General features: G+C 41.2%; 1 long non-coding RNA gene across 1 annotated transcript; it reads right to left on the minus strand.

The window, feature by feature from the left end:
• Positions 1–6,227: 6,227 nt before the first annotated feature.
• LOC111092966 lies at positions 6,228–10,184 on the minus strand. The gene is made up of 3 exons (XR_005380748.1): positions 10,124–10,184; positions 9,863–10,016; positions 6,228–7,022 (listed from the first exon to the last, which is right to left on the minus strand). It is a non-coding gene; the product is annotated as an uncharacterized LOC111092966 (long non-coding RNA).
• Positions 10,185–14,660: the final 4,476 nt, after the last annotated feature.

Raw genomic sequence — 14,660 nt, forward strand, 5'->3', positions numbered from 1 at the left:
AGCTGGGGAAACCTGTACGAATGGCCAAAGGGACACAAAAAGATGCTCAATATCATTACTCATCAGGGAAATGCAGATCAAAACCACAATGAAGAACATCTCAGACCTGTTAGAATGGCTTTTATTAAAAAGATAAGAGCAAGCATTGGCAGGGATGTGGAGGAAAGGAAATCCTGGTGCATTGTCAGTGGGAATGTAAATTAATACGGCTGCTATAGAAAACAGTACGGAGGTTTCTCAAAAAAATTAAAACTACCATATGATATATCAATCTCATTTTGGGGTATAAAGGAAATGAAATCAGGACCTTGAAGAGATAATCTGCATTCCCTCATTGCAGCATTATTCATGATAGCCAAGATGTATAGACAGAGGTATAATGGAATATTATTCAACCATGAGAAAGAAGGAAATCTTACCCTTTGTGGCAACACAGAGGTATGCTCGAGGGCATTATGCTAAGTGAAGTAAGGCAAACAGAGAAAGACAAACACTGTATGATTATGATCTCTCTCATACGTGGAATCTGGACAACTGGAACTTATAGAAACAGTAAGTGGAATGGTGGGTGGTTGCCAGGGGCTGGGAGTTGAGGGAAATGGGGAAACCAGTCAGAGGGTAAAGATGAGTAAGTTCTGGGGATCTGTTATGCATGATCACTACAGTTAACAATATTTGAAAGTTGCTATGGGAATAGACCTTAAATGTTCTCACCATACTGGTAAAAAAAAAAAAAAAAGTTACTTTTGTGAATCGATAGAGGTGTTAACCAACCTACTGTAATCATTTTGCAATGCATGAGTGTATCAAATCATCAGGTTGTACACCTTAAATCTATACAATGTTTTGTGTCAGTTATATCTCAATAAAGCTGGGGGTGGAGGTGGAAAGCCATGAGCTCATCATTGTTTTCTTTCCTGAGGCTCTCTAGAGCACTTAGAAGAAACCAACTAACCCTGTTATACTACTTGATGATAGGTACCTAGTTTATATTTTAAGTACGTTTTTGCCACAGTAAAGCAATGGACTAGCAGTGTCCTTTACCACTGGGGGTCAGTACTGTCTCTAATCAGATTGGAGAAACAATTCCAGATAGCCCAGTACCAATTCAGAAACTCATCCTATAAGTTCTGTTCTCTGCATCTGCTTCTATATTAATATTTGTATCAATTAGGGTTTAATCAGGAAAGCAAAGCCACAATGAGTGATACAATATGTGTTTGTGGTAATTTGTTATGCAGCAATAGAAAACAAATAGATTACCTCATATAGTTTCTGTGGGTCAAGATTTTGGGAATGCTTTAGCTGAGTGGTTTTGTGTTGGGTTCTAGTCAACATGTTGGCCAGGGCTTCAGGTCTGTAAAGGCTTGACCGAGGCTGGAGGATCTGATTTCAAGATGGCACACTCAAAATGGGGGCAGGTTGGTACTGACTGTTGGTAGGAGACCTCAGTAACTTAGCACATTAATTTCTCTGTAGGGTTGTGTGAGTGTGCTTACAGCTTGGTAGTTGGTTTTAGCCAGAGTGAATGATCTCAGAGAAAGGAAGGTAGAAGCTGCAGTGTCTTTTATAATCCGTCCTTGGATGTCACACTCTTGTTATTTGCCTTAACACAGGCCAGCCCTATTGACTATGAGTGAGCCTGAGAGAGGGTTCTACAAGGGTGTGAATAGCAGGAGGTGAGAATTAACTATAGCAATTATCAATGATATCATTCAGAAACCAGTTTTTAGATTTTTATATTTTTCTCATTATGCATTTTTTTATTTCATTGATTTCTGCATTTATCCTCATTGTTTCCATCTTTTAAATTTTGTTCTTTCTTTAAAGAATCTTTGAGATAGACACTAGCATCATGTTTTTCAACCTACTTTTTCAAATATGTGCATTTAAGACTATGAATTTCCTTCTAAGCCAAGATTTAACTGCATTTCACAAGTATTTTTTTTTTTGTAGAGTTGTATCAAAGTAGGATATATGCCCAAGAGAGTACACAGTCTTAAATATACAGGTTGATGAATTATCTCAAAGTAAACACACCCATAACGAGCACCCAGGTCAAAAGACAGATGACTATTAATTATCTCAAAGCCCAAGTCTCAGAATATTTCTGGTTACTTTAAAGTTCATGTCTGATCATTCCAATACCTGAATCACTCTCTTCTGTTTTTCAGTCATTTGGTCACAGATCCTGGCATTCCTGGTAATTTTTTATTGAATGCTTGACATTCTTTGTGAAAATCATAGAGGTTTTGATATTATCCATAGAGGATTTTATTTACTTTTGGTTGGTGTTAGCTAGAAACAAATAACCTTCATTTAGCTGAGAGTGGTCCATTTTCAGTTTGCCTTTATTCATAGGATGTAGCTATTTCAGGAAGCTTAGCTGAAAACTCAGGTTCTTTACTAGTGCCCCGCCCTCCCTCCCTCCCCCCCTCCCCCCCTCCCCCCCTCCCCCTCCCTCCCCCCCCCGTTTTTTTGACAGAGAGCACTAGCAGTTTGGGGGTGAGCAGGGCAGGGAGAGTGAGAGGGGGAGGGAGTCTCAAGCAGACACCACGCTGAGTGAGGAGCTTGATCCCACAACCCTGAAATCATGACCCTAGCCGAAATACAAGTCCAATGCTTAACCGAATGAGGCACCCAGGCACCCCACCCCTCCCTTTCAGCAGAACTTATATTTCATTTTGATCCCTAGCACCATGGCACTGCCAAGACCTCTGCTCATCTGTGATCAGCACATTTCTCATTGGGCTCAATGTCCGTGCTCCCTTTGCTCTAGGATCTTGGCCCTTAAGCCCTGGTGGTTTGGGTGGGCTTCCACCAACTATGTTTGTCTCCCAGCTCAGTGTGACTATTATTTTTTTTTCAAGATTTTATTTATTGATTTGAGAGGGCATGAGAAGGGGGGAGGGGCAAAGGGAGAGGGTGAAGGCGACTCCCCACTGAGCAGGGAGTTGGATGCGGGACTCCATCCCAGGAACCTGGGTTCATGACCCAAGCCAAAGGCGGATTCTTGACCGACTGAGCCACCCAGCACCCCTCATTGTACTGTAAAGAGCTCTCTGATTCTGCTTTCTGTTTGTCCTCTGTGACCCAGCAATCTTGTCTATGGTTGTTGTACTCTGGTTTTTGGTATATTACTCAACTTCTCCCTTTTTTTTTTATTGTTTTTGTGGAGTATTAGCATGATATTAATTTCTGGAAGCAGAAATTGATAATTAACATTTCAACAGAAGACCCTTAAAGACACTTAATTCAAAAGAACGAACAGGGCTTCTTTCTTTCTTTCTTTCTTTCTTTCTTTCTTTCTTTCTTTCTTTCTTTCTTTCTTTCTCTCTCTCTCTCTCTCTCTCTCTCTCTCTCTCTCTCTTTCTTTCTTTCTTTCTTTCTTTCTTTCTTTCTTTCTTTCTTTCTTTCAAGATTTTATTCATTTATTCATGAAAGACACAGAGAGAGAGAGGCAGAGACACAGGCAGAGGGAGAAGCAGGCTCCATGCAGGGAGCCCGATGCAGGACTCCATCCCAGGACTCCAGGATCATGCTCTGGGCCAAAGGCAGGCGCCAAACCACTGACCCACCCAGGGATCCCCCATGAACAGGGCTTTCAATAATTTTTTCATACCATTCTGTTTTTTAAGACATCTGATAATATATATTAAAATTTAATTTATTAATACAACAGCATTTGCCTATGTTTTAACAATTCCATATGTAGTTAGTAAGTAAACAAATGAATAAATTTTATACATGATATCCACATCTTACAGTTTTTGATCAAATTGCATAACTCCTAGTTAATAAAGATAATCTGAAACTTCAGTAGATATTTTTGTATTCCTTGAAGATTAAAAGAAACTTTTATAACTATTTTATGTACATTGCTTAGTAAGCACTTTTGATGGTTGAAAAAATTATGTCAAACATAAAATGAGACCAAAGATAACTAAAGGAATCATTTCTCCAAGGGAAAATAGCCTGCTGTCTTTTAATATTTTGTCAGTTTGGTTTAGAATGTGTTCAGGATAATCCACAACTTAGCTAGAGGCGTTACTCCAGCCCCCTTGAATCTGGTCAGATATGTTACTCAGATGGCGATGCTCTTTTCTCTCCATGTTGACTGGCTTTCTGTACTGTGCCCATAAGTGCACCAGCTCCCAACTACAAGTCATCAGTCCCAACTACTAGAGGAGACACTGAATTTTCTTTCTTGATTCCCCCCCCCTTTTTTTTTTACATTTTAAAAATTTACATTCAATTTGCCAACATATAGTATAACATCCAGTGCTCATCCCATCAAGTGCCCTCCTCATTGTCTGTCCTGCAGTTACCCCATCCACCCACCCACCTCCCTATTTCTTTCTTGATTCCAATTCTAAAATTCAGGACAAGGATTCTTATTAAAGCAGCTCTGTCGGATGCCCATCCCATCCATGGTGGAAAGATGGAGGGGAGGGATGTCCATGATAGGACATGTGCAGAAAAAGCTGAAAAGATCAGGAGAAATGTCAGACCTTTGCCAAACAAAGTGATCGTGTAAAACTAAACAGTTCCATACTGTGTTCAGAGGTTCTTCTACTTGTCTCTCTGGTCTGTTAGAGGGAAGGCTATTCCTCCATTGATCCATCTCCTCCAAAGTTGTCACTTTTCATTGAGTTAGCTCTAAGATCCATTCAGAGAAGCAGGGACCTACTTTTTATGACTCAACCACTTTATCTTGCTTACAGCGACAGAGCTGAGTACTGCTAAAAATCAAAGTATTACTGCAGCCAGGTCTTGTTGATCAATGTAAAGGCACTTCCTATTCTTTTATTTGGAGCATTCCAAACCTAAGCATACTCAATAGCTAAACCTAGATTTATTCATGGGACTCCTTCCCGTTTCTCAGAGTAAAATAATCATGACAGTGTTCTGTAGGAAATTCCATGTACCTGAACCTGCTTTCTTGTCCTCCAGATGAGGATCACAAACTGATCTTTAAGAAAACTTTTTTTAAAGATCTTTATTTATTGGGCACCCCCGGTGGCGCAGCGGTTTAGCGCCGCCTGCAGCCCGGGGTCTGATCCTGGAGACCCAAGATCGAGTCCCGCGTCGGGCTCCCTGCATGGAGCCTGCTTCTCCCTCTGCCTGTGTCTCTGCCTCTCAGTCTCTCTCTCTCTCTGAATAAATAAATTAAAAAAAATACTAAAGATATTTATTTATTTATTTATTTATTTAGCAAGTGAGCATGTGCACAAGTAGGGGTGGGTGGGTGGGGAAGGGGCTAAGGGAAGGGGAGAGAGAGAATCTTAAGCAGACTCCATGCTGAGCACAGAGCTTGATGATCACATGACCCTGAGATCATGACCTGAGTGAAAATCAAGAGTCAGACACTTAAACAACTGAGCCACACAGGTGCCTCTTTAAGAAATCTTTTATATGGGTTAATATGAACAATTTAGCCAGCACAAGGAGTTCTAAGAGACACGAAGTAGCTACAGAATTCCCACTTTGTAGTCTGTAAAGGGAGAATAACTTGTGGTTCGATGTACAATAGAATTCTGAGGATGGGGCTGATAGTGGAATCGGAGCTGTGGCATCACAGCCTGGCAGCGTGGGAAATGTCTGTTACATCACTCTTGATACAGTGTGCTGCCGGCATCACAGGCCACCTCTGCTGCTTTCACCATCGAGGACCAAATATAACAAAGTTCAGGACAAAATTTCCTAGTTTTATTTCAGGAATGAAGCTGAGAATGGCTTAGTTCAGTAACTGCATGACTCAAATGAACTTTGGACTTTGAACATTGGATCGTTTCTGCTTCACAAAAGATTGTGCATCATCACCGGTAGGATAAGAAATGAAAAGATCTACATCCTGTCTTCTGTGGCTCAGCTACTTGTGATGATAGGATATTTCAGGGTCAGTTCATCCCCACTGTGGATTGTGAGGTGGGCTTTTCAGATCTTTAAAGGAATTAACAGTTCTGTTCAAAATTGGACATAGCCCCCTTGGGCACAATAGCTCCATAGCTCCATAAATATGCAGCTTGCCTTATGTTTATGCTTTCTAAATGTATATGTGGAACAGAAATATATACAGAAATATTTATATATATATATATATATATATATATATATATATATAAATATACACATACTTTTTATTTTGAAAATTTTCAGGGGTGCCTGGGTGACTCAGTTGGTTAAGCATCTGCTTTCCACTCAGATCATGATCTCAGGTCCTGGGATTGAGCAAACCCTGCTCAATGGGGAGTCTGCCTCTCCTCTCCCTACCTTCTACTTGTGTTCTCTCTTGCAATCTCTCTCTCTCAAATAAATCTTAAAAATTTTTTTTCAGGGCTATAGAATAGTTCAAAGTCATACAATGAACACTTCCATACCCCTCACATAGATTTGATTGTTTACATTTTACCACACTTGGTTTCTGTCTTTCTCTCCTCTGTCCAGACACATATACACACACACACAAATGTACACATGCACTTTTTTTTTTCTGAACCATTTGAAAGTTGCACACACAATGACACTTCAGTCCTAGATACTTCGGCATGTTTCTCCTCTAAGAACAAGGACATTTTCTTCTGTAACCACAATACTAATACATCTCAAAATTTAACACTGATATAGTAATGTTATCTAATATGTAGTCCCTTTTTGTGTTTTCCCGATTGTCTTAATAATGTCCTTTGTGGTTTTTTCTTTTTAAATGATTGGGACCCTCTTCAGGATTACACATGGCATTGAATTGTCATAGTCCCTCGGCTTTCTTTAATGTAGAATAGTCTCTGTATTTTTTGTTGCTGTTTTTCTTTCATGACACTGATATTTCTGAAGTGGCCAGGCCAGCTGGCTTACAGAAGGTTCCATGCTGGGCTTGTCTGATTGTTGCCTCATGATGTTTTAAGTCGAATATTTTTACAAGGAATGTAATATTACACAGATGATGCCGTGTCTCTCTGTTGCATCTTGTCAGGAGGCACATGATGTCAGTCCTGTATTTTGATACAATGTCACTGCTGCCACTGAAAAAGAAAAGACGAATATTCTGGAATGAAATGTAATTAAGCGTTGAGGAATCTGTTAAGAAGAAAAAGACTAGTTTCTCAAGGCTGTCAGGACCGGTGCTACAGGAGTCAGTTTGCATCACGTAAGCCACAGCGTCAAGCTTGCTTTTACAAGCAGAGGGTGGCAGGGGTATGAACATGAAAGACTTGCTCCTCTTCTCTAAGGAATCTCCTTCTAGTAGAAGAGAGAAGCTAACACGTATGAAAGAATTTTCCAGTGTGATGAGAGAGGATATTTTTCAGCTTAGGACTGGAACACAGATGTGAGCATGACAAGAATGGCCAGTCAGGGGCCTGGTAATCGGGGCAAACCCTACTCTCCGTATTTTTGTTTTTTCTGCTTCCCAGTGTGTACTTAACTAGGCCTGTTTCCTCCTTGCCATCCACATTTACTGTAGCCATTCATGTTTATTCCCTTCCTCATGTTTGCTCACCAGAGCCCTGCCCTCCACAGCTCTGTACCTGCAGTAGCCTGATAGCCTGCTTCCAGGGTGGCTCCCCGTGAGCCCTCCGCCTCCTGGTGTTCTCACCTGTACCCTGGTGTTCTGTACCTGTACCCCGCCTCATTGTGCTAAGGTTGGTCTGTGTGACCAGTGACATATGGCAGGAGTGATATGTCACTTCCAAGATTAGATTATAAAAGCCTGGGGCTTCTGCCTTGGGCTGGTCTTTGATCTCTCGCCTTCTCCCTCCCTTGCTCCCTCTCTCTTTCCCTCTTTTTTGGATTACTTATCAATTGCCATGTCATGGGCACACTCAAGCATCTTATGGCATGGCCTACATAGCAAGGAACAGAGGATCTTTTAGTGGTAGAAGGTTACAGCCAAGGAATGTGGGAGGACTAGAAGCTGGAAGAGGCTCAGAAATGTACTCTCCCCTAGAACCTCTGGAAAGAACAAGCCTTTGATTTTAGCTGGGTAAGACGAGTTGTGAACTTCTGACCTCCAGAACTGCAAGATAACGAATTTGTGTTGTTTTTAAGCTGCTGTGTTTATGGGAATTGGTTACAACAGCGGTAGGAAACTAGTACAGCTGTGATTACAAGCAATTATAAACAAAGTTGCGTTAAATTATCTTATATGTTGGATATTTTGCAATTTGTGCAAGCATATTTGCAGAATAAATGCCTAGATGTAGAATTGCCCAAGGGCAGTGTTGGGTTTGGCTAATCCTCACTTTCAGTGGTGATAACTTGGGAGAACAACTTCCATAGGGTCTCCAACGAGCGTGTAATCAAACTGGATTCTTACTGTTGAGTAATTGAAAAAAACCCTAATTTCTTTGAACGAGCTAATTATTACTAAATATTCCTTATCTGCACACCATGTTTAGCGTCTCCTTCAGAGTGAGAACTAAGTCCTTATTTCCATTTTATTCCACATTGTTTGGCTGCATCCCCCCTCCTACCTTACGTAGAGTGGGGTCTCCCTATAGAGTAGTAAAGGGATATATACATATCCAAAGGCATCCATTCTACAATAGTGGGAGAGAAATGTTATGTAGAATCCATTTTATCCATATATATATAATATATATCCATCAAATTTTCCTTTAAAAACAAAATACTTGGGGAATCCCTGGGTGGCTCAGTGGTTTAGCGCCTGCCTTTGGCCGGGGGCAAGATCCTGGAGTCCTGGGATCGAGTCCCACGTTGGGCTCCCTGCATGGAGCCTGCTTCTCTCTCGGCCTGTGTCCCTGCCTCTCTCTCTCTCTCTGTCTCTCATGAATGGATTAGTGAAATATTTAAAAAAATAAAAACAAAATACTTGCTTTGTTTTGGACAAAAACATCCTAATTGCAATCATTGATAAGAGTTTGGAATGATTGGTGTGCTTGTCCTGCCCCCCTCCCCTTTTTTTAAATGTTTGATGGATATAAGGTGGGATCAAGAAAGAATATGTGGCTTTGCCTTGCCTCTGTGCCCCAGGCCCCTACTGTAGACCCTTACCATTAAGGGCGACAATCCCGGCTCCTGGAGGTAGCCAATCCTTATTATTTGCAAGTGAGCTAAAACTTATTTGTGTCCTATTTAAGGACCACCAGCTGCACCACAAACTGTAACCTTGTGCATTTCCAGTGAAGAATGAAACATAAATATAGAACCTTCTACCAGCTTCCTTCTCATAGCTTGGGGATGGTTACACCTCCATTCCCTGTGGTTTTTTTATTAGCATTGCCAACATCTTTACCTTTTTGAGATCTTAAAACTTCAGGGGAAAGGAAAAGCTATGAGTTTCATGAAAACATTGGAGGCTTCTAATTTTTTAAAAATTTGTTTCTTTTGTTTACAGTGTTGCCTGGTTGGTTTGAAATGGTAAAAAAAAAAAAAAAAAAAAAGTTTGGTACAAGTTCTGACCCGAGGAATATGCAGTTAATCTCTTGAGCTGTTAGCTAAAACTTCTTTTAATACATAGTGTTTAGCGTCAGTGCCAACCAGTGTTAGGGTACACGTTCAGAATTTTCAAACCTTCCAAGAAACCACAAAACTTAAGTAAAATATGTCATGGAAATGGGAAACAAATCTATTGACAGTGAGCCCAATGATAAAAATCCTTTGGTTACTGACAAGGATACAAAATGAAGCCTATTAAAAACATGTGACTCCTGTCCCCTTGCTATTCTGAAGTGGTGATAATTAACAAATGCCCAACATCTGACTTTAAAGATAGACTGAAAAAAAAAAAAAATAAATAAAGATAGACTGGAGCTTCTCTATCCTTTTCTGATCATTTCCCCGCATTTTGATTGTCCCTTGCTCTACGTGACCCCTACCTAACTTGAGTCCTTTGGCGGCCTACCTGAAGGAAGGCATATTTGTGGGAAGCACACTGTCCCAAGGCTTCATTTGCTAGTCAGCTGTGGGATGGTTTACACACGAATACGAGACAGGGTGTTTCTGCCAAAGCTTTCCCTCTGGCCATGGTCCTTGCCACCGCTGCTTCCAAATGGCATCTGTTTAAGTTCATTTTAGATAAAAATGAACTAACTTACAAAAATGTGATACTCCTAGCAACACTTAAAATACCATTAAAACTAGTATTTTGAAACTTCCTACATACCCATCATAGTGTGGGACACTACTCTTCCCTCAGGAAAACAACTTCCTATGGTCAGTGTTCCTCCCCACCCCCCCAACGCCAAATATGTAACAATCCTCTTTCATTTGTGATGTAACAATATAAACCTACAGGACTTTTTCTCATTTTCCAAAGCTCCATTGTGCATCTTTTTTTTTTTTTTTTTTTTTAGGCCTTAAAAAAAAAATCTCCGTAATCTCTTGTTCTGTGGTTAATGCCCATACCCCACCCTCTGCCTCAGCAAGGTGGAAAACCCCCGGAGTATAGGAACCACACCTGCCTATTCACTGTGTCATCAGCACTTAGGGCCTCAAGTACTAGTTGAATAAATGGAACACCTGAAAATGGGTGGGCAGGACACATGATTAGAGGAAACTTCTAGTGCTGTGGATAAAGAAACATAGACCCAAGACAGTTTTGTTTTTTTTTTTTAAACCGTATTCTTTTTCCCCAAGGAGAAAAATTAAATTCTCCCTAAGAAAAATTAAATACTTAGGTATGATTGAGCCTTAAAAGGCTGCTGTAATAACCGAGATTCTACTCATCCTCCACTCCCTGGTCCAGCAACTAATTTGGGTGCAGAGTGCTTCAATGTAAGGTCCGTGATCTGAGGCCTGGGTCTCAGATTTCTTTGTGGCCTTACTTTTACTTCCTGAAGATTTGATTGCCTGCGAAGGGAAGAGGGTGGTTGTGATCAGAAGTGTGGTCTCTGAGCTCCTGGGTTGGGTGAGGCTTCGAGTCGAAATAGAAAATTTCGGGCAATGAACTTGCAGCCCTCCCCAAGAGGGAGCCAGGAAGGCTGGAAGTGGTTGGCAAAACCCTGGGAAAGGTTGGGAAAGACTGGTAGATCCAGTTCTACCAGGAATCCATTTAAGAATAGTGAACTTGAAAATGATGCATAGGTGGCTTTGCTATTTGGGGGGAGAACTGCCCTTCCGGTGGACAGGCTCATTTGCCTACGTACAGACCAGAATCATTTGTTACCACTGGTTCTCTTCAACTTTGACCTAGGCTGTGCCAGTCTTGACTGGAAAACCCAAAAGCAGATGATGTGAACAATGCATAATTTTTCCACTGAAGCACAGATATTTTCCTATAATTTGTAAGTGGTTGGCACTTTCCAATTTTAGATTGCTCTGTATTAACTTCACAATGTGTAATAACTGTGACTAGCAGTTTGTTTCTTTTTTCATAGTTGAACCGTTTTTGGTCTTCTGGGTGTGAAAAAGTAATGAGAGGTTTTATTTTTTTTCTTATATAAATTTATTTTTTATTGGTGTCCAATTTGCCAACATATAGAATAACACCCAGTGCTCATCCCATCAAGTGCCCCCCTCAGTGCCCATCACCCAGCCCCCCCCACCTCCCCTTCCACCACCCCTAGTTCGTTTCCCAGAGTTAGGAGTCTAATGAGAGGTTTTATTTTTATTTTTATTTTTTTAAATAAATTTATTTTTTATTGGTGTTCAATTTACCAACTAATGAGAGGTTTTAAATAGGATTTCTATCAATAGAAAGTAGGAGCGGTCTGTATTTCCCTCACATATGGTCATGAAGACGATATTTGTGAGCCTCGGGCAGACTATTTTGATTGCTTAACGTATATACTCGGTACAAAAAACATCTATAGTTAAAAAGAAACTTGCCCCTTGCATTATGATAGCCAAAAGAGGAAAACCACTCAGGTGTCCATTAATAGATGAACAGAGAGACAAACAAAATATGGTCTATACATACAATGGAATACCACTCAGCCTTGAAAACGCAAGGATTCTGACACAGGCTACAACAGAGATGAGCCTGGAAGACCGTGTGCCAAGTGAAATACATCAGTCACAAAAGGACAAATACTGTATGATTCTGTCGAAGGACAAAGATAATGTAGTGATGCTTGTCCTTTAAGAGAGAATAAGCTACAGATGGGGGACTAGAGTGTCTTACAAGCGATGGACCACTTTTCCTGAAGGATTTGGGGCAAGAATGAGTTCTATAGAACATTAGAAGAGCAATGCAGAGACAGGGCATAACCTCATTTATGCCCAGGATTTATGATCCAGGATTGAGGAGATAAGTAGAGCCCAGAGTTGCCTCAGCATTTCAGGCTTGGCTGACTGCATATATGGCGTTCCTGGTCAAGTTGGAGCATTTACAGGAACAGGAAAGTTTGGTTTGCTGATGTGGCACCTGGCACTGGAGTGCCTCCAGCTCGGGCCTAGAAATTGAGTTCACCGCTTACCTGCAGCAGTCAAATTGATAGAGACAAAGTAGACTAGAGATTGCCTGCAGCTTATGGAAAAGGGGGAGTTATTTCATGGGTGAATATAGGATTTTAGTTTAAGATGATTAAAGTTCTGGAGATGGATGGTACTGATAGTTGTACAACAATGTGTGTCCATAATGCCAGTAAATTGTACACATAAAAATAGTTAACATGGTAAATCTTGTTAAAGGATTTTGCAGCAGCAAAAAGTCTTTGCCACAATAAAGACTTTGTAAACACCTGCCGTTTGAGCACCTGCTAAATGCCAAATCCTTTAGGTACACCTCCACTATTCCTTAAAACTGCCTTGCAGTAATAGTAAATCGATCCCTAGCGCACAGATGACGAAACCGCCTCTGAGAGGCTAGTCCTACAGCCAAAGTCTCAGAGCTGGTAAATGTGGCGTGGGCTTGTGTAATGGGAATCGTGGCCTCTTTCGGCCCTGCCTCACTCCCCTCTCAATAGCTGGAAGGCTCACTATCAGTGAAGAATCTCAAAAATAACAATTGAAAGTGTAAGAAACACATGTATGGTGTTTGAACAGAGACCAGCTAGAGGTGGCTGGGACTGGTTAAGTCTAATTGAAATGTGAATCAATAGGAAAGGGAAGGAATTTCTAGGTGTCAAGATGAACTAGAAGTCCTGAGAGTTACCTAAATTGAAATCCTAGCTCCCTAGAGAGAACTAGGAGTCAGCTACAGTCAGCTAGGAGAATATTCAGTAAAGCCAACTTCTCTTGTCATTAGCCTGGAATTGTTTGATGTCAAAGAGACACGAATACTAGGAAATACTGGAGGTAAGAATGGCCCATCTGAATCTCCTGTGAGGACCTGGGAGACCTTAAGGAAGGAAAGGAGGTGTCATTCCTTTAGAGTCAGGTGGAATATTAAGGACCACCAGCTCCTCAGGCTAATGGTGGTTGCCTCTATTCTTTTGGACCTGACCCATAACATTTTATTTTTATTTTTTAATTTTTTATTGGAGTTCAGTTTGTCAACATTTAGCATAATACCCAGTGCTCATCCTGCCAAGTGCCCCCCTCAGTGCCCATCACCCAGTCACCCCAAACCCCTGCCCACTTCCCCTTCCACCACCCCTTGTTCGTTTCCCAGAGTTAGGAGTGTCTCCTGTTTTGTCATCCTCTCTGATATTTTCACTCCTTTTCTCTCCTTTCCCTTTATTCCCTTTCACTAATTTTTATTTTCCCCAAATGAATGAGACCATATAATGTTTGTCCTTTTCCGATTGACTTATTTCACTCAGCATAATACCCTCCAGGTCCATCCATGTTGAAGCAAATGGTGGGTATTTGTCATTTCTAATGGCTGAGGAATATTCCATCGTATACATAGACCACAGCTTCTTTATCCATCATCTGTCGATGGACACCGAGGCTTCTTCCACAGTTTGGCTATTGTGGACGTTGCTGCTATAAACATCGGGGTGCAGGTGTCCCGGCGTTTCATTGCATCTGTATCTTTGGGGTAAATCCCCAACAGTGCAATTGCTGGGTCATAGGGCAGCTCTATTTTTAACTCTTTGAGGAACCTTCACACAGTTTTCCAGAGTGGCTGCACCAGGTCACATTTCCACCAACAATGCAAGAGGGTTTCCCTTTCTCCACATTCTCTCCAACATTTGTTGTTTTCTGTCTTATTAATTTTAGCCATTCTCACTGGTGTGAGGTGGTATCTCATTGTGGTTTTGATTTGTATTTCCCTGATGGCCAGTGATGCGGAGTATGTTCTCATGTGCTTGTTGGCCAGGTCTGTGTCTTCCTCTGTGAAATTTTAGAAGGGATCAGTTCTTTGAGGAACACAAAGGCTATGAAGTGGGTCAAAGGTTGTGCAAACCCAGCTGACCCTCACTGACCTTTGCCAGTGGAGGTTGTCTGATTCTGCTGGGGCTCTGTACGTTCACTTCCCTTCTCCTTCTGTGACCCTGGGGTACACTTTCTGCCCACAGCTGCTGCAAAATCCTTACCCTGTGTGTGTGATGAAAAATGCTCTGAGGTTGACCATAAGCCTGTAAATGAAATTTTCCACTGAATTTGACTATTTTCTAGTTTCTTCTTTCTGATGGACTCTTTACTGCTCCCAAATCTCCTTGACTTTTGTAATTTAATTCTTTCTGGAATGCCTGGTCCTGGTTCCTTGCTTCACCACACAGCGGGTGTATGACCTTTTTGTTTCTGCTCGTACTGCTTCTGGAATTTTAAGTTATTGTGACTTTTCATGATGACTAGAGTTTAGATTTTTG

Source organism: Canis lupus, chromosome 28 (assembly GCF_011100685.1).
Source record: "Canis lupus familiaris isolate Mischka breed German Shepherd chromosome 28, alternate assembly UU_Cfam_GSD_1.0, whole genome shotgun sequence".
In the NCBI taxonomy this organism is placed as follows: Eukaryota; Metazoa; Chordata; class Mammalia; order Carnivora; family Canidae; genus Canis; species Canis lupus.